We start from the raw sequence: 21,788 nt of genomic DNA on the forward strand, positions 1-21,788 counted from the left end.
TGAACATTAGTAGCAGTATACCAAAGGAGAAATATAAGTGACCAATAAACTTGGGAAAAGATGCTCAATGTAGGGGCGCCTGGGTGGCTCAGTTGTTAAGCGTCTGCCTTCAGCTCAGGTCATGATCCCAGGGCCCTGGGATTGAGCCCCAAATCAGGCTCTCTGCTTGGCGGGAAGCCTGCTTCTCCCCCTGTCTCACTCCCCCTGCTTGTGTTCCCTCTCTATTTCTCTCTCTGTCAAATAAGTAAAATCTTTAAAAAAAAAAAAAAAAAAAGATGCTCAATGTCACTGATAATCAGTGAAAATACAAATAAAAACATGGTCAACACCACAAGGTTATAAGCACCATGAGGGCAGCTACTGCGGCTGCTTGAACACAGAATTGCTACCATCCATCACCAGGCTTGAAGTCAGTGCTCAATAAATACCTGTTATAGTAGCAGATAGCTTTAGCCTGTGCAATTGGCAAAGATTAAAGACTGACAAAATTTGGTGGCGACAGGATAGGGAGGGAAACAGACACTCTCATCTATTGGTAGTGATAGGATAAATGATGAAATATTTTTGGAGGGCAATTTGGTGTTCTGTGGCAAAAAATTTAAAGTCTGTATTCATACCCATAATGAGGAGAAAAATCAATCGACTGAAACTGAAACAGAATTCACACAGATGTTAGAATTAGCAGACGACATTAGAACAGTTACTATAATTATATGCCATACGCTCAGAAGTAGAGACCTGGAAAATATAAAAAGGGCTCAAAACAAATATTAAGAGATGAAAACTACAATTCGTGGGAGGAAAAATACACTGGAAAGGATTAACAGATTAGATGTTGCAGAAGAAAAGGTTAGTGAACTTAAAGATAGAACAGTGGAAATGATCTAAAATGAAACACAGAGGGAAAAATTGGAATTCTAAAAAGAAAGAATATCAATGAGATTTCGGGTAACTTAAAAGAATCTTGATATACTTGTCATTGTAATCCTAGAAGGAAAAAGCAGAGGAAGAACAGGAAAAAATATTTGAAGAAATAATAATAGAAAAATTTCCAAATTTGATGAAAACAGATTTTATCAAGTAGCTCAACAAATTCCAAACACAAGAAACGTGAAGGAAACAACACCAGGGTATGTGATAATAAAATTTCTCAAAACCAATAATAAAAAAATCTTAGAAGCAGCCACAGAAGAACAAAAATAAAGAGGACAGCAGATTTCCCATTATTGAATTCAACAAAAGGGAATTTAGTGGAACAACATCTTTAAAGTACTGAAAGAAAAAAAACTGTCAACCTAGGATTCTATATCTAGCAAAAATATATCTTTCAGAAACAAAAGCCAAAAAAAAAAAAAAAAGAAATTTTCAACTATACAAAAGCTAAAAGATTTCACCATCAGACTTTCACTACTGGAATGCTAAAGGCATTCCTTCAGGCAGAAGGAAATGATGCCAAATGGAAATATGGATCTACACACAGGAATACAGGGCACTGATAACCACATGGGCAATTACATAAGTTTTTCTCTTTTTTTTTTTTTTTTTAAAGATTTTATTTATTTATTTGACAGAGAGAGAGACACAGCGAGAGAGGGAACACAAGCAGGGGGAGCGGGAGAGGGAGAAGCAGGCTTCCCGCCGAGCAGGGAGCCCGATGCGGGGCCCGATCCCAGGACCCCGGGATCATGACCTGAGCCGAAGGCAGACGCTTAACGACTGAGCCACCCAGGCACCCCAGTTTTTCTCTTATTATTTAAACTTCTTTAAAAGATAATTGACTGTTTAAACAAAAACAATAGGAATATACTGTGGGGTTTATAACATGTAGAAGTAAAATATATGACAAGTATATAAGACCTAAAACATATGACAATATCATAAAGACAGGGAGGGGAAAAATGGAAGAAGACTATTGTAAGATTCTTATACATGAAGTAGTATAATATCACCTAAAGGTAAATTGTGACAAGTTAAAGATTTTATATATATATATAAAAACCCTAATACAGCCACTAAAAAAAAAAAACACACACACAAAAACAGCTAATAAGCATGCGAAGAAGATAAAATAGAATCAGAATATACTCAGTTAATTTAAAAGAAAGGAAAAGAGGAAAGGGGACCGAAGGATAGATGGAGCAAATAGAAAGCAAATAACAAGATGACAGACTTAAATCTAACCATATCAATAATCACAAAATATAAGTACAGTTGACCCTTGAACAACACAGATTTGAACCGTACAGGGCCCCTTATACACAGATTTTTTTTTTTTCTGATGAATACAGTACAATTCTGTAAATGTATTTTCTCTTCCTTATGATTTTCTTCATAACCTTTTCTTTTCTCTAGCTTGCTTTGTTGTAAGAATATGGTATATAATACATACAACATATGTGTTGATGAACTTTTTATGTTATCAGTAAGGCTTCTGGTCAGCAGTAGAGTATTAGTTAAGTTTGGGGGAAGTCAAAAGTTACATGTGGATTTTCAACTGCATGGGGGGTTGGCGCCCCTAAGGGTCAGTTGTAGTCTAACAACTCCTACTAAAGGGCAGACACCGTCAGATTGGATAAAGTAAGCAACACCCAACTACAATTATATGATGCCTACAAGAAACACAGTAAAATACAAAGACACAAATAGGTTCAAAGTAAAAGAATGGAAAACTACTCCATGCTAACACTAATTAAAAGAAAACTGAAATGGCTATAGTAATATCAGAGAAAAGAGATTTCAGATGAAAGAATATTACCAGGGATAAAGAAAGTCATTTCATAATTATAAAGAAGCCAATTCTCTAAGAGGAAATAATAATCCTAATTTTTTTTTTTACTTAATAACACAGAACTGCAAGAAAAATTGATAAATCTGCAATTACAGTCAGATATTTCAATTCTCACTAATTGATAGAATAAGTACACAGAAAATAATTAAGGATGTAGAAAACTTAAACGACACTATCAACCAATTCGACCTAGTTGACATTTAAAGATAACACTCAACCAAACATCAGCAGAACACATGTTCCTTTCAAGGACACAGAGAAATTTACCAAGATAGACCATATTCTGGGCCATAAAAGAAATCTCAATAAAAGTGAAAGGATTGAAATCCTACAAAGTACATTCTGCAACCACAATAGAATTAAATGACAAATCACTAACAGAAAGATCTCTGGAAGATCCCCAAATATGAAAATGAAATAACACACTTCTAAAAACCCATGGGTCACAAAAGAAATCCAAATGGAAACTAGAAAATATTTTGAGCTGAATGGAGATGAAAACAATATATCAAAAATTTTGGGATGTCACTAAAGCAGTACTTAGGGGAATTTTATAGCACTAAATACCATATTAGGGAAAAAAGAAAGAAAGAAAGAAAGAAAGGTCTCAAATCAATGACTTCAGCTCCTACCTTAAGAAATTAGGGATAGAGGAGCAAACACAAAGCAAGCATAAGGAAGGAAACAAGATCAGAGCAGACATCAATGAAATAGAAAACAAAGGTATTAGAGAAAATTAATAAACCAATACCTGTTTCTTTGAGAATATCAACAAAATTGAGACACCTCTAGACAAATTATCAAGGGAGGGAAAAGAGGAAAGACACAAACTATCATCAGGAATGAGAGAGGTGATATAACTATAGATTCTGATATGAAAAAGATAAGGGAATATTATAAATAACTTTATGCCTATAAATTTGACAACCTAATTAGAATAGACAAATCCCTTGAAAGGCTCATTCAAGCTCATTCAAGAATAGATTTTTTAAAAAGAAAAAGTAACCTGAATAGCTCAATATCAATTAAAGAAATTTCATTTGTAGCTTAAAAACCATCCCACAGAGGATTCTGGGAAGATGGCAGACTAGGAAACACCAGCAATCTGTCTCCCCACCTAAACAGCAATTGCACTGGCAGAATCTCTCTGATGTAACTATTTTGGAACTCTGGAGTCTGTTGAAGGCTTGCAACTTCTAGGGGAGGACTTGGACAGGTAAATTGCAGCTAACTTCAATCAGTTTCAGTGCTCAGCACAGTAACAGCTACCCATCCTCCGCCCCCACATAGCAGGCAGCTATGCACATATTCTTGAAACAGCCTGCACACAGCCTGTGGGAGCCAAGGTTAGCAAATAGGACCCTGTCCCCCAAATATCAGGGATCTGTGCTCTGATCTCTTGTTGTACTTCCCCAGCCCCCAGTAGTTGTTGCAAACCTCTCCCCCTCTGATTGAAGAGATTAGAGATTTCCAGGGGATTTAAGGGACCAGTGCCTTCTCCCTTTCCCCTCATTTTTCTTTTTCCCTTTGGGAACCAGACATTAAAAACAACTGCATGTACAGGAAAAATATTTAGAAAATGACCACACATGCCCAGGGAAAGACTGAGAGATGACACCTCAGGCCAAGTTTATGTCTCAGGCTGATCCTCAGCACAGAGACAACTTAAAACAATTAAAAAACAAAACAATTAACAATAACAGTAACAAAAAGAACAAACCCTGGAGAAGGAAGAGAATCTGACTTCCAGAGTTACCACATGATTAGATTCAAATGCCCAGTTGTCTACAAAACGATCACAAGACATACAAAGAAACAGGAAAGTATGGCTCCCTCAAAGGAAAAAGATAAAACAGAAACTGTCCATGAAAGAGACCTGAGGGCAGATATACTAGACAAAGACTTTAAAGCAACTGCCTTAAAGATGCTCAGAGAACTAAAGGAAGATGTAGAGGAAAGTCAAGAAACCATGTATGAACAAAATGGAAATATCAACAAAGAGAAGACCTAAAAGGGACTAAAAAGATAAGCTGGAGCTGAAAATGACAATAACTGAAATTAAAAATTCACAAGAAAGATTAAAAGATTTGAGCAGACAGAACAAAGAATCAGCAAACTTAAAGGTAGGATAATGGAAATTACCAATTCTGAGGAAAGAAACGAGGTTAAAGAAAACCAAACAGAGCATAAGAAGCCAATGGGACACCATCCAGTACACCAACATAGGCATGGTGGAAATCAAGGAGAACAGGAATAAAGAAATAGAGAGAATATTTGAAGAAATAATGGCTGAAAACCTTTCAAATTTGATGAAAGATGTAAATATAAACATCCAAGAAGCTCAGTGAATGCCAAGTAAAAAGAAGTCAAAGAGATGCACACTGAGACACACTATAATCAAACTTGCAAAAGATAAACAGAGAATCTTGAGAGCAATGAGCAAATCATCACATACAAGGGATTCTTAATAAGATTTTCAGCAGATTTCTCATCAGAAACCGTGGAGGCCAAAAGGCAGTGGATGATATATTCAGTGCTAAAAGAAAAAATTTGACAACCAAGAATTCTATATCTGGCAAAACTGCCCGTCAAAAGTCAGGGAGAGGGTTGAGTATTGTGGGACAGATCAGAGGGGTCATAACAATAACTGAGCTAGACACCGACAACCTCTATAAGGAGCAGTAGGTTCAACTCCTGGCAGAGATGTGTATCCTTACTGATGAAAATGACAATACAATTGGGGCTGAGACCAAAAAGAATTGTCACCAGAATGAAAGGATTATTGCATTGAGTTTTTATGATCTTCTTATTCAACACTGAAAATGAGCTCATGCTACAACAGAGATCAGATGCTCAAATGCTAAAATTATCTTTCCAGGTGATTTTACCAATACTTGTTGTAGTCGTCCATTAAGTAATACAGGAGAGCTAGAAGAAAATGATGCCAATTGGAGTAAGAAGAGCAGTACAGAGACATTTAAAGGGTGAATTAGGAATTCCCATGAAAGAGGTTCCTCCAGAAGAAATTATCTAACACAGATTCACCACAAGGCTCAATCAGATGGTAACTGGGGGGAACATGAAATTGATTCGTTTTGTTTGTGAGGAAGAACGTATTTTTGATTCCAGAGCCCAGTGGGATTAAGAGCTATTGTTATGTGTCCAAGGAAGAGCTAAAAGAACTTATGGTAAAGGCAGGAAGTGGTGAAATTAAGATAACTCCATGGTTTCAAATTATTGTGGAGTCTTTCCTCTTTAAATGGTGGGATAACTTAAATCATTTGAATCAGTTTTGTTGACCATGAGAAAATACATAGAATGTGAATGTGGAGATGAATGGTTAGTAAAATACTGAAAAATTTCTCTACTTAGTAAACTTAACATGATTTTTAAAAATTTGGTTCCCTAGGAACTCTCACTTGAAACATTGATACTTTACAACCAGTATTTGTGTGGAAAATAGACAACCAACTTCTTAATTTTCTATCACACACCTCATATGTGTGCATTGCTATTTGTAAAAGACATTTATGAGAGGTTATTGTAAAAAAAAGAGAGGGGGGGGCACCTGGGTGGCTCAGTTGTTAAGCGTCTGCCTTCAGCTCAGGTCATGATCCCAGGATCCTGGGATGGAGCCCCGCCTCAGGCTCCTGGCTCAGTGGGAAGCCTGCTTCTCCCTCTCCCACTCTCCCTGCTTGTGTTCCCTCTCTCGCTGCTGTGTCTCTCTCTGTCAAATAAATAAAATCTTTAAAAAAAAAAAGAGAGAGAGAGCAGATTAACTTAATTTGACCTAAGCACATGGTCCTAACAAACTCAAACAAGGAAAGCTCTTCATTTTTGATACATTATGATAAACATTGTAAACACACTGTAGAGCAGTTTGCTCTTTGCCAAATGATTTATAAATCATTAAATCTTTATCATAGTCCAGAAAAAAAAAAAGTGAGGGAGAAATTAAGACATTCCCAGGTAAACAAAAGCTGTGAAGGAGTTTGTTACCACTAGACCTACCTTGCAAGAAATGGTCAGGGAGTTTTGTAAGGTGAAATGAAAGGAAACTAGACAGTAACTTGAATCTGTATGGGGAATGGAAGATCTCAGTAAAGCTAAATACATGGGAAATTATAAAATCTAGTATTATTGTAACAGTGGTTTGTAGTTGCACTTTTTGGTTCCTACACATTTTAAGAGATTGTAAATTTGTAAGTTTGAAGAAAAAAATTTTGTCTAAAAGCTAGTATTATTGTAACTGGTTTGTAATTCCAAGTCTTGTTTTCTGCATAATTTAAGAGACTAATGGATTTAAAAGAATTATAAGAAGGGACACTTGGGTGGCTCAGTCAGTTAAGCATCTGCCTTTGGCTCAGGTCATAATCCAGGGGTCCTGGGATCGGGCTTTGCATTGGGTTCCCTGCTGAGCAGGGAGACTGCTTCTCCCTCTATACCTCTCCCTGCTCATGTGCTCTCTTTGTCTCTCAAATAAATACATAAAATCTTAAAAAAAAAGAATTACAAGTTTATGTTTTTGAGCACACGGTGTATGAAGATGTTATTTTGTGGCATCAACAACCAAAAGTGGTGGGGACAGAGGTTTAAAGGAGCAAAGATCTTGTATGCCATTGAAGGTACACTGGTGTAAATTCAAATTAAAGTGTTTCAACTTTTGGGTGTTAAATATAAGTCCCAAGATAACCACAAAGAAAATAGCTATAGAATATACCCAAAAGGAAATGAGAAGGAATTTAAACATTCCACTACAAAAAGAGCAACTGAACACAAAAGAAGACAATAATGAAAGAAATAAAGGTGGGGGAGCTATAAAGGCATATAGGAAACAAATAGCACTACCATAGAAATTCCTCCTTGTCAGGAATTACCTTAACTGTAAATGGATTAAACTCTCCAGTCAAACAACAGAGATTGGCAGATGGAAAAAAAACACATGATCCAACTATATGCTATGTACAAAAGACACTTTAGATCCATAGAGAAAAACAGATTGAAAATGAAAGGATGGAAAAAGATATTCCATGCAAATAATAACCAAAAGATAGCAGGGGTGGTATACTAATATCAGACAAAATAGACTTTAAAACAAAAAGAGTTACAAGAGAAAAAGAAGGACACTATATAATAATAAAGGGACAACAGTCCAATAGGAAAATGTAACAATTGAAAATATTTATGCACCAAATACATAAAGCAAACTTAAAGGAAGAAATTGATAGTAATACAATAATAGTAGGGGACTTTAACACCCCCACTTAAATCAATGGATAGATCATTCAAACAGAAAATCAGCGATGAAACAGTGGCTGTGAATGACACGTTGGACCAGATGGATCTAACATATATTTAGAAAATTCCATCCTAAAACAGTGGAATGAATACACATTCTTTTCAAGTGCACATGGAACATTCTCTAGAGGAGATCACATATTAGGCCACAAAACAAGTCTCAACAAATTCAAAAAGATTGAAAGCATATCATGCATCTCTTCTGACCACAACACTATGAAACTAGAAATCAACCACAAGGAAAAATCTGGAAAGAACACAAATACATAGAGGTGGAATAACCTGCTACTAAACAATGAATGGGTCAACCGAGAAATCAAAGAGGAAATCAATAAATACATGAAGACAAATGAAAATGAAAACACAGGGCCACCTGGGTGGCTCAGTCGGTTAAGCATTTGCCTTTGGCTCAGGTCATGATCCCAGGGTTCTGGGATTGATCCCCATGTCGGGGTCCCTGCTTGGTGGGGAGCCTACTTCTCCCTCTCCCTCTGCCTGCTGCTACCCCTGCTTGTGCTCACTCGCTCTCTCACGCTCTGTCAAATAAATAAATAAAATCTTTAAAAAAAAAATGAAAACACATGGTCCAAAATCTTGGAATGCAGCAAAAGCTGTCTAACAGAGAAGATTACAGCAATACAGGCCTACCTCAAGAAGTAAGAAATATATCAAACAAGAAGCAAGAAAAATATCAAATAACCTAACCTTATACCTAAAGCATCTAGAAAAAGAACAAAAAAGCACCCAAAATCAGTGGAAGAAAGGAAAATATAGATTAGAGCAGAAATAAGTAAAATAGAAACTAAAAAAAAAAGGACTCAAACAAAATTAGAAATGAAAGAGGAGAAATAACAACAGCACAAATACAAAATACAAAAGTGTTTGTCTCTTATAAGAGAATATTATGAAAAATTATATGCCAACAAATTGGACAACCTAGAAGAAATGGATAAATTTCTAGAAACAACCTCCAAAAACTGAATCAGGAAGAAATAGAAAATTTGCACAGACCAATTACTAGCAATGAAATTGAATCGGTAATCAAAAAAGTGCAACAAGTCCAGGACCAGATGGCTTCACAGGTGAATTCCACCAAACATTTAAAGAAGAGTTAATAACTACTTTTCTCAAACTATTCCAAAAAAATAGAGGAGAAAGGAAAACTTCCAAATTCATTCTATGAGGCCAGCATTACCCTGATCCCAAAACCAGATAAAGGTACTACCAAAAAAGGAAATTACAGGTTAGTATTTCTGATGAGCATAGATGCAAAAATCCTCCACAAAATATTGGCAAACCAAATTCAACAATACATTTAAAAAAATCATTCACTGTGATTAAGTGGAATTTATTCCTGGGTTGCAAAACTAGTTCAATATTCACAAATCAATCAGTGTGATACGTCACATCAACAAGAGAAAGGATAAAAACCATATTTCATTGGATGCAGAAAAAGCATCACAATATCCATTCATGATAAAAACCCTCAACAGAGGAGGTTTAGAGGGAACATACCTCAGCATAATAAAGGCCATATGTGAAAAACCCACAGTTAACATCATACTCAATGGTGAAAAACTGAGAGCTTTTCCCCTAGGATCAAGAACAAGACAGGAATGTCCACTGTCACCGCTTTTATTCAGCATGGTACTATAAGTCCTAGCCACAGCAACCAGACAACAAAAAGAAATAAAAGGCATCCAAATTGGTAAGGAAGAAGTAGAACTTTCACTATTGGCAGATGAGATGATACCATATATAGAAAACCTTAAAGACTCCTCCAAAAAACTACTAGAACTGATAAATGAATTCAGTAAGTTTGCAGGATACAAGATCAATATACAGAAATCTGTTGCATTTCTATACGCCAATAATGAAGCAGCAGAGATATTAAGAAAACAGTCCTATTTACAGTTGCACCAAAAATACTAAAATACGTAGGAATAAACTTAGCCAAGGATGTGAAAGACCTGTACACTCTGAAAATTATAAAACATTTCGTAAAAGAAATTGAAGATGACACAAAAGATATTCCATGCTCAGGTTTAGGAAAACAAATATTGTTAAAAATGTCCATATTACTCAAAGCAATCTACACATTTAATGCAATCCCTATCAAAATACCAGTAGCATTTTTTACAGAACTAGAACGAACAAACCTAAAATTTGTATGAAACTACAGAAGATCCCGAACAGCCAAAGCAATCTTGAAAAAGAACAAAACTGGAGGTATCTAAATCCCAGATTTCAAGACATACTACAAAGCTGTAGTGATCAAAATAGTATGGTACTGGCACAAAAATAGACATGAAGGTCAATGGAACAGTATAGATATGCGCCAAGAAATAAACCCACAGGGGCGCCTGGGTGGCTCAGTCATTAGGCATCTGCCTTCGGCTCAGGTCATGATCCCAGGGGACTGGGATCGAGCCCCGTATCAGGCTCCCTGCTCAGCAGGAAGTCTGCTTCTCCCTCTCCCACTCCCCCATGCTTGTGTTCCCTCTCTCGCTGTTTCTCTCTCTGTGTCAAATAAATAAATAAAATCTTTAAAAAAAAAAAGAAAGAAAAGAAACCCACAATTATATGGTCAATTAATCTTCAACAAAGGAGGCAAAAATATGCAATGGGAAAAAGTTTTCAACAAATGTTGGAAGAACTGGATAGCTACATGCAAAAGAATAAAACCAGACCACTTTCTTACACCATACACAAAAATAAATTAAAAATGGATTAAAGACCTAAATGTGAGACCTGAAACCATAAAAATCCTAGAAGAGAACACAGGCAATAATTTCTCTGACATTGGCCATAGCAACATTTTTCTACATATGTCTCCTACAGCAAGGTACTAGAAGTTAGAGCCAGAGCAATTAGGCAAGAAAAAGAAACAAAACACATCCAAATTGAAAAGGAAAAAGTAAAATTATCTCTGTTTGCAAATGAAATGATCTTATATGTAGAAAACCCTAAAAATTACACACACACAAAACTATTAATGAATTCAGCAACATAGCAGGATACAAAGTCAACAACACAAAATTCAGTTACATCTTTACAGTAACAATGAACAGTCTGAAAAGTAAATTACAAAATCAATTCCATTTATAATAGCATCAAAAAATTAAGATACTTTGGAATTACCTTAACCAAGGAGGTGAAAGACTTATACAATGAAAACTACAAAACAGTTGTTGAAAGAAATTAGGAATAAGTGGAAACACATCCCATGCTTATGGATTGAGAAAAAGTTATTATTAAAAATAACTTAAGTTTAAGTTTTTAACTTACTGTTAAAAAGTCAATGCTACGCAAAGAAATCTACAGATTGAATGCAATCCCTACCACCATCCTACTGGCATGTTTTGGAGAAATAGAAAATCCCATCCTAAAAGTCTTATGAAATCTCGAGAGACCCCAAATAACCCAAACAGCCTTTAAGAACAAAACTGGAGGGCTGATTTCAAACTTAACTACACCATACTACAATGCTACAATAATCAGAACAGTGTGGTCCTGGCATAAAGACAGACATGTATAAAATAAAGAGCCCAGAAACAAACCCTGGCATACAGGATCAAATGATTTTGGTAACCATGCCAAGATCATGCAATAGTGACAGGACAATCATTTCAACAAATGGTACTGGGAAAACTAGACATCCACATGCAAAAGAATGAGGTTGGACCCCCTTGCCTAATACCAGATATAAAAATTAACTCAAAATGGATCAAAGACCTAAATATACGAAAAAGAATAAAACTCTTAGAAGAAAACATAGGATAAAAGCTTCACAGCATTGGATTTGGCAGTGATTTCTTGGATATGACAACAAAGGCACAGGTAACCAAAGAAAAAACAGACCAGTTGGGCTTTGTAAAAATTTTAAAATTGTGTGCGTCAAAAGACACTATCGACAGAGTAAAAAAGCAACACACAGAATGGGAGAAAATATTTGCAAATTATGTATCTAATAAGAAAACAAACAAAAAAGCCCCAGAAAACAACAGTTGTTGGTGAGGATGTGAAGAGATTGGAAACCTTTTGCACTGTTGATGGGAATGTAAAAATGGTACAGCCATTGTGGAAAACAGTATGCACTTCCTCAGAAAGTTAAAGTAGAATTTCCATATGATCCAGCAATTCCACTTTAGGCTATATGCCCAAAATAATTGAAGGCAGGGTCTCAAAGAGACATTTGTACACCCTTGTTCATAGCAGCATTATTGACAATAGCTGAACTGTGGAAGCAACCCAAGTGTCCACTGATTGATGAATAGATAAGCAAAATGTGGTATAGACATACAATGGACTATTATTTGGCCCTCAAAAGAAAGGAAATTCTGTAAAATGCTATAACTTGGGTGAATCCTGAGGACATTACATGCTTAGTGAAATAAGCCAATCAGAAAAAGACAAATACTGTATGATTACATTTATATGAGATACTTAGAGTAGTCAAATTCATAGAGATAGAAAGTAGAATGGTGGTTGCCAGAGGCTGGAGGACAGGGAAATGAGGAAGTATTATTTAATGGATATAGAGTTTCAGTTTTACAAGGTGAAAAGAGCTATGGAGGTGGATGGTGGTGCTATAGCTGTACAACATAATGAATGTATTTAATATCACTGGACTGTCAAAAATAGTTAAGATGGCAAATTTTGTTATGTATATTTTACCACAATTTTAAAAAACTATCCCCCACCTTACCTACATAAATTAATAAATTCACTGGTGAATTCTCCCAAACATTTAAGGACGAAATAATAGTTGTCCAATGTCTTCCAGAAAATCAGAGGAGAGACTGTTTCACAGCTCCAGTCTGTAAGGCTAGCACTACCCTGATATCAAAACCAAGCAAAGACATTAAAAGAAAAACCATGTGCTAATATCCCTCATGATGATAGATCAAAATCCTAAACAAAATATTTCCCAAAAAATCAAACAGTACATATACAGGATAATATATCAAACCCATCTCTTGGTTGTCCCAGAGATGTGCACTTAGTTTAACACCCAAAAATCAGTCAATGTAATTCATCACATTATAAAGGAAAAAATATATGATTATCCCAGTAAAGACAATTGTCAAAAGCCAACATCCATCCCTGATACTAAAAAAAAGAAAATACAAAGCAGCATATTAGGAATGGAAAGGAATTTCCTCACCCCAATAATAAAAGTATCTGTGAAAAACCTACAATCAACATCTTATTGGTGAAAGGCTAAATGTTTTACCCTTAAGAACAGGAATAAGATAAGGATCTCCATTCTTGCCACTTCTGTTCAACATTGTACTGGAGGTTTTAGCCAAAACAATAAGGCAGGAAAAAGAAATAAGAGAAATTAAAGGCAATGCCAAAGAGAAAGGATAGCCTTTCCAAAAAAACAGTGCTGAAACCATTGGATATCCATAATAAGCAAAAAGAAAAAAAAAAAAGGAAGAGGCACTTCAATTCATAGCTCACACCTGCAAAAACTAACTCAAAATGTATCATAAACTTTAATATAAAGCCTAAAACTATAAAATTTCTAGAAGAAAACATAGGAGCAAGTCTTGTGATCTTAGGTTAAGAATTCTCAGATAAGACACCAAAAAAAGCATAATCCAAAATAGAAAAGAAAATGGACAAATTAGACTTCATTAAAGCTAAAAGCTTCTGTTCTTCAGAAAACATTACAAGAATGAAAAGACAAGCCATGGACTGGGAGAAAAGATTTGCAAAGCCTATACCTGATAAAAGGATTGCGTCCACATATATAAGGACCTCTTAATTCAGTAATTTAAAAAACACAATTAAAAAATGGGCAAAATATTCAACCAGACTCTTCACCAAAGAAGATATAGGGATGGCAAATAAGCACATGGAGAGATGCTCAGTTGAATAAAGGAAGTGTAGATTAAGACCACAGTGAGCTACACGGCACCCATATTAGAACAGCTAAACTTGAAAAGACCAGCCTAGAACTATGGTCAAAGACGTGGAGCAATTGGAAGTCTCAGACACTACTGGTAGGAATGTGAATATGCAATGGCTGTGGAAGACAGCTTGACAATTTCTTACAAGTTAAATGTTTACCTACCATATGATTCAGCTGTTCTATTCCTAGGTATTTACCCAATAGAAATTAAAGCGTACACTCATTCAAAAACTCATGCACAAATGTTCAGAGCAGCTTTAGTTATGATAGCCCCAAACTGCAGACAACCCAGGCTTCCATCAACATGTGAATAAACAGATGGTGGTTTATCCACACAGTGGAATAGTACTCAGCAACAAAAAAGAATGAATCCAAAACAGATGAATCTCAAAATAATTATGCTGAGTGAAAGAAGCCAGACCTAAAAAGAGTACATACTTTATGTATTTTAAATTCTAGAAGTTACAAGCTCATCCATGGTGACAGCAAACAGATCAGTATTTGCGGTTAGGGGACTGGCATGGGGCGGGAGGGAAGGATTACAAAATGGCACAAGGAAACATTGGGGGACTGATGATAGCTGACATTATCTTGATTGTGGTGTTGGTTTCATTGGTGTATACATTTCAAAACTTACTAAATTATACCCTTTAAATGTGTTTGGTTTATTGTATGTCAATTATACCTCAATTTAAAAATACCAAACACAAAAAATTCCACAAGCTTTCTTCAGTTATATATAAAATGTGATAAATTCTGTAGGACATACCCAATTTATTTAACAAATAAACAGTGAGAAAGAAAAAATTGGAAACCATATAATTCAAGAGATTTAAGACATATAAAACAATACCATGTATGGACCTTATTTGAATCCTGATTCAAATCAACTATAAAATGATATTCATGCCGGAGTTGGGAAAATCCGAAGACCGACTGACAGGATAGTAGATGTATTAAAGAATTGTTAATTCAACAGTAATTGCTATTGTGTTAAAACAAAAAGTGTCCTTATCTCTTAGGAAAAAGTATATACTCTTGGTCTAGCAATTCTACTTCACAAAATTTATCCTAAAGCAAGTATGTGGGGGGAACAAAGAACATTTCTATTTGGGAGAAAGATGAAATTTATTTCCCTATAAATCTTAAAACAGTGTGTGGCATAATGTTCTTTTCAGGATATATTCCCTCTACTGGACTTGATAGAAACATCTGCTTGCCTCTTAGCCACTAAGTGGCTTTTCCTGCCAACCTTGACTCATCAGAAATGCCCGGGCTTCATGGCGTTGTCTTTGCTGTGAGGTTTGTCAGGATAGAGTATGTACTCTGCATTGTAGAATGTGCCACTTCACAGACAGCTAACTACATCTGTATTGTTTGGGGGACATACGCATCCCTTGATGTAGTTGCAGATGCCCTTTTTGCTGCATGGGAAGGCTCTGGCATGGCCCTGTGAGGTGTCAGAGAGTGTTCCTGATCTCCAGAGGTCATGGTAACCACAGAATGCATGGATAATCAATCATCGATGCATCATATATTTATATTACATATGATTTCCATCAGTTGGGGTATTAGTAGGTGTAAGGCCCTTGGTCATGAATGGCCTCAAGCACTCTCTTGCCTTTATTCTCAGTCATTCTTCTGTGCAAAGTACTTGGTCATTTTGGGAGGTCCAGAATGGATTCCCCTGCCTGTGTCTTTGAATGTTACACACTGGGTTGACACCTTTCAACATCCCGCAGATATTTACTGCATCTTCCCCCAGCCAGGCACTGTTGCTGGAAATAGAGTTGATTAAATTGCATCCCCTGCCCAACAGGAATGCATGAGTAGCATAGGTCACCTGAGGAATTTTACCTCTGTGGGATTTGACTGTCTGCCTCCGCCTCCCTTAGACAGTGAGAGATGCATGGTAGCAGGCGACTTTGGTAGTGGGTACCAAGGAGGGGCGTTTTCCACCTGACAGGTGGGGGGAAGCTTCTTGGGGAGGTGACACCCAAGGTTTGAGGAATGTGAGAGACCTAGCCGGGCACAGTTGAGGGTGCGTGATGGATAGAGAAAGCAGCATGGGTAAGCACGGAGGTGGAAGAGCCGCACATCCCAGCATGTGGGAGGGAGATGAGGCTGGTAGATAGGGAGGACCCAGGTCATGGAGAAGGGAACTTTCTTGCCATCGTGAGAGCTGTGTGGTGTGAATTTCCTTTCTCCGTTTGGTCAGGCATCATCTCCTCCTCCCCACAGCCCCAGTCCCCGGCAGCAGCCCCCAAAAGCCAGCAGATGTATGCACTAAGCCATAACCCCACCCCCCTTCATCTCTCCAGGGACAAATATTTAAGCAGTGCCTTTTCTGCCAATCAGAATCAGCTCACAAAGCTGGATGAAAATCTGGCCCCACCGCTGACTTTGTTTTTTCACACACACAAAAACAACGAATCTTCCTTCTGTTGGTGTATTTTCCCTAAGACAACTCAAGGATTGTAATTCGATCCTGCGTGCATATAAATTGAATTAAACCAGCTGAAGCATTTGTTGAATACCTTTACGGAGAAATGAACAGTGTCTCCCTAGTTTGCCGCAGGAGCTCTTTCCCTTTTCACAAGCATCCTTTCTCCAAGCTACAACTGTCCTTCCTTTGTTTCCTTCTTCCCGTTTCTCCCCAAACAAAACCTTACACGCCGACAGAGGCCAATATACCAAAATTTTAATGATTTCTGGCCCTGTGATAACATCCCCTTTACAAGGAAAAAATTATACACGAGATGAAACTTAGCTCTGTAGATTTTCATTGTTAATACACGACAGACATATGAGCTCAAGAGGAGAAAATGTTGAACCAGCTATTTCTTTCACACTCCTTCACTTGAGAGAATGTTTGGGAATAAGATAAAGACTAGTGTGAATGTATGAGGCTTGCAAATGTTCGTACTTTATAGTGTTGTCCTTAATGATAGGCTCTTCTTGCTTTGTACTGCATGCTGTGCGGGGCTCTCACAGAGAAGGTTCTCGAAGGCTTGATGGATGAATTTGTGTAGTGGATGTGGGTGGTTTTAAAAAGTTCATTTGGGATTTTTATTCTTAGTGTGCTGATTTTTGACAGAAATGATTCAGCCCAACATATGACCAATCAACAGCATCAGACATACCTACAGCATTCATTGAATATATTAAGAATTCGAGCCTGCATTTCGAGTTGTTGAATGTATTCCCAGTTGTCAGTTGTTGTTTTCCCAACACGTAGTCACAAACTTACTAATGGAGGTTGAATTAAATTTAAATCATGTTTTCTGTTACTTAGAGAGTTTATTTCTAGGCAATATGATTTGGCCATTGGCCTATATTTCAGCAACAGTCACTTATATATCTTTTTTTCAAATCAAAGTTTCTTTCAGTTTAATTAATGCTTATTCATTTAGCAACTGTTCACCTGTTTGTTTTACATATTTAACAAACGTATGTCTTCCTTACTATTTGCCAGGTAGTAAGTACATTACATGAACTTATTTAACCTTCATTACAACCTTACAAGGTGGGTACTGTTACTCTTCCTCTTTTACAGATGAGGAAGCTGAGGCTCGGAGAGATTGAGTCACTTTCCCAAGGTCACGCAGCCAGTAATCTATAGAGCCAGTCTGCCCCACAGTCTGTGCCCGTAACCACCACACCATGCTGCCTTATTCATTCCACACATTTCTTATCGAGCCCCTGCCTGTGCTAGGAACTGTGCTAGATGCAGAGACCGCATGGGAGCAGAAGTGGTCCCTGTGTTCCTGGGATGTGCCTTAGTCATTCAGACTGCTATGAGCAAAAACATCGTAGATGGGGTGGTTTGCAAGCAAAGCAAATACATTTATTTCTATGGTTCTAAAAGCTGGAAGTCTGAGATCAGGGTGTCAGCAGGGTCAGGTTCTGGTAAGAGCCTCTTCTAGGGTGGACAGCAGAGAGAGGAAGCAAGCTCTCCTGTGATTCTTAGAAGAGCACTAATTCCATTCATGAGAGCTCTGCCCCCATGACCTTATCTAACCCCCATCACCTCCCAAAGGCTCCGCCTCCTAATATCATCACATCAGGAGTTCTGGTCTCAACACATGAACTGGGGAAGAGGAGTCACAAGCATTCAGTCTCTAACAGAAAGGCAGACATTAATCAAATCCCACAGACATAAAATTACTTAGATGAGTGAGGGGAAGCTCTGATGCTCTCAGTGTGAACAGTGAGGCAAATCAACGAAGTCAGAATCCAGGGAAAGTGTTTCTGGGAATGGAAGGAAGGGCTGAGCTGAAAAAGAATAATGAGGCATTTTTTAAGTTAAAAGTGAGGTTAGCCAGGGCTCAGAGGATGCAGGGCATTCTCGGCATAGGAAAGTTACACGTGCAAAGGCCCTGCAGCAGAAGAGAACATGGTTACCAAGAACTGAACAGGTTGTGATGACTGTGAAGCAGGGAGCAAAGGGGAAAGTTGTGGGAGGCGAGACGAGGGAGAGAAGGAGAAGGGGCAAACTATGAGGGCCTTGCAGGTCATTGTTAAGGAATGTGTTTTTCATCCTAAGTGCTGTGAGAAGATCTGCATTTCCCTCCCTACCTTACCTTCCCCCAACGTGCACACCAAGGAGGGGATGGAAGGAAGCCTGTTAAGTGACAGCTGAAGCAATACTTTTGATAAGAGGGTGACATGAAGGCCACGAAGAGAAGGTGACAGATGTGGAAGGTAACTAGAAGGTGAAGCTAACCTGATAATGGGTTGGATCTGATGGGGAAAGTGCACCACTTACTGAGAAGGAGAGAGTCCTGGATGTGGGCCAGACCTGGGCAAGGGACAAGTTCAGCTTCAGACATGTTGAGGGGAGAGACGGGGGAACATCTGTGGGAAGGTGGTGATTAGAGAAGACAGGCCTGGAGATGGGCATTTGCAAATCACTTGTAGATAAAACAGGCAGATATCCATAGGGGTAACTGAGATCCAAGAGGTGGGGAGAGGTACAAAGGGAGGTAAGCCCTGAGGGGCTGCAGCATTTTGCAACCCCACAAAGGAGGATGATGAGCTTGCAAGGGAGCCCAAGGAGGCTGAGAGGTGGGAAGGAACCAGAGCAGTCTCTGTCACAGAAGACAGGGAAGATGAGGGGTCTCCACACTTAATGCTACTAAGAGGTCATGTTGGATGCTATGGGGTTCAGCAGCGTGGAGTGAATTCTCTCTGAGAATGCTTTTTACTGCAACAGTAGCATTGACAACCAGATTGGAGAGAATGAGAGAAGAGAACTGGAGAAGCTAGTAGAGACAGTCCTCGCAGGAATGGCCAGCTCCAGGTGAAGTGGGGTTTAAATGTACAAGAACAAGGAGGGAGTACTTATAGTTAAAATCAGAGAGAGTGGGGCGCCTGGGTGGCTCAGGCGTTAAGCGTCTGCCTTTGGCTCAGGTCATGATCCCAGGATGGGCTCCCTGCTCCGAGGGAAGCCCGCTTCTCCCTCTCCCACTCCCCCTGCTTGTCTTGCCTCTCTTGCTGTGTCTCTCTCTGTCAAATAAATTTAAAAAATCTTTAAAAAAAATAAAATAAAATCAGAGAGAGAGTAAGCAGACTAGCAGCCCTGGGGGGAACACATGTACCCTGTCCAAAGAGGGGGAATAGCCATACCTTCTGAATTCATAAGGGAAGCTGCAAATATGAATGTTCATGTGGAAAAGATTATTGATTGCTGCATTGTCTGTGATTGCAAAACGTGGGAAACTAAATATTCAAGTGTAAGTGAATATTCATCTCTAATAAATAGGTTTCTTTTTCCCAGATTCTTAGACTATCAATTCTGAAACTACTTTCTTTGTGTACTAGGACTAAGTGATAAGTAAATAAATATCTTGTGGATAATCAAAATCTGGCTTCTTGCTGTTGCAAGACAAAGGAGTTACAGATATAGACAGAGGGAACATAGAAATACCCTAGTGATGTGAGATTGGAATCGAAGGTATTCGTGTGAGGAGTTCATGGAGAGAAAAGATAGTTGGACAGACAAACCATGTGACTGTCAGTATGTATGCAGACACACATACATTTTATCTTATCCCTATCTGCTGAGAGGGTCTAGAAATAATAATACCCCAGTAGCAATAGTACAACCTAGCATTCTAATCTTGGTTTCTAAATATGATTCCATCTGCTAAAGGGCTCTTTGGAAAAAATGGTTGATTCTGGGGTTGGGGCAGGGAAAGTATAAGCTGAACTTGGAATATCTTCTGGACCCAAAAAATGAGAAAGTGCTCACATAATGGGGACACAGCAGAAACACATAGCAGCCAGCTTGAAGGAGGTACCACTGATAAAATCTAGGACAATTTGAGCATAAAAATAAATAAGGATTATAACTCATTGAATAAAGTAACAGCCATTAATCTAAACTGATATAAATCAACTAAGTTAGTTAAACGAACAGACAAAGGTAGAGACAAGATAGCTCTTTCTTACAGTTGAATGCCAACTAATAAACGTAGAAGGAATGATAGAGCTAGAAAATCACCATTTGGCAGCCACATGATAATTGATTGAAGCAAGAATCGTTAATGGGTTCTAAAACTAGACATAAGATACTTACATACTCACAAAGTAACTCCTGACAATAGACTTACTAATCAGAAAGGAGAAAATCCTAACTTTATGGCAGAGAAACCCAAAAGACACCGCCTTAACCAAATGATCAAAGCTGACTTCGGCAGGATGGAACGTAATGACACAGGTGTTTCCTGACCTGATGCACTGGGAAGGGCGCCCCATCGCCGCTGCGTCGTGCCCACCAGGAGCGCACACTCCTGAGGAAACATCACACAAAGCTAAGGCGGGAGACAGGCTACCAAATAATTGGCCTGTATAAAATGTCAGTGTCTTGAAGAGCAGACCAAAGGACTATTCTAGATGAAGGAAGAGCTAAAGAGACATGACAACTGAATGCAGTCTACTGATCATGGGTTGATTATTACTGTAAAAAAAGCATCAGTGGAAATTTGGTGAAAATATGAATTGGATCTGTAAGTTAGCGAACAGTATTGTATCAGCGTTAACTCCTTGATTCGTATTATTTTATTGTAGTTATGTAAAAGAATGTTTTTGTTTAAAGAAAACATGCTAAAATATTTAGGAATGCAGGGACATTATGTCTGTAATTTACTCACTGGTTCATTAAAAAAATGTATGTGTGTATGTGGTGAAAGAAAGTAGGATAAAGCACCTGTGGTAAATATTACCATTGGGGAATCTGGGTGAAATGTATATGAAAATTCTTTGTAGTATTCTTGCTGTTTTTCCTTAAGCCTGAAATTATATCAAAATTAAAAGTTTTTTTTAAACAAAGCTCTAAAATATTAAATATTGGCTCATCAAATATAAAAAATAATTACACTGTGTGGACCAGGCAAGACATGCCTGCAGACTCAGGCTGCAGATGACTGATTTTCAGCCTCTGTGGTGGTGTTCCTATGGGATAAAGAGGGACAAGAAACCCAAGCCAAGTGGATGGACTGGCCCTAGGCTGTGGCTGTTGTAACTGGGGGTCAAACGGGCAGGACAAAGGTGGACATGGGGACACTCTCCCGTGTGGCTTCTCTTGCCTTCCAACATAGGTGGCACGGTCCTCAGCTGAAAGTGAGGGCTTCTGGGAGTTCAGAGGCTTGGGAGGGAAGACGGTGGGTGTGCAGTAGGAGACCACATGGGCCAGAACCTCACCTTCGTGCAGGGCGTGTGGCTAGTCCATCTGGACTCGGCACTGCGAGAGGCCCCAGGGAGGGCTTCTCCCAGCAGTTT

The 21,788-nt window shown here is 38.2% G+C and overlaps 1 protein-coding gene, 1 long non-coding RNA gene and 1 pseudogene across 8 annotated transcripts in view; 2 read left to right on the forward strand and 1 right to left on the reverse strand.

Moving 5' to 3' along the window:
• Positions 1-21,788, forward strand: part of NMNAT3 (nicotinamide nucleotide adenylyltransferase 3) — a 113,396-nt gene that overhangs the window by 52,257 nt on the left and 39,351 nt on the right. The gene's annotated exons all lie outside the window — the stretch shown is intronic.
• LOC118535742 (uncharacterized) overlaps positions 1-21,788 on the reverse strand; it is a 76,570-nt gene that overhangs the window by 16,661 nt on the left and 38,121 nt on the right. The gene's annotated exons all lie outside the window — the stretch shown is intronic.
• On the forward strand, positions 5,433-7,342 carry LOC144381649 (isopentenyl-diphosphate Delta-isomerase 1 pseudogene; annotated as a pseudogene).

The sequence above is a fragment of the Halichoerus grypus genome, chromosome 1 (genome assembly GCF_964656455.1).
Source record: "Halichoerus grypus chromosome 1, mHalGry1.hap1.1, whole genome shotgun sequence".
NCBI lineage: Eukaryota > Metazoa > Chordata > Mammalia > Carnivora > Phocidae > Halichoerus > Halichoerus grypus.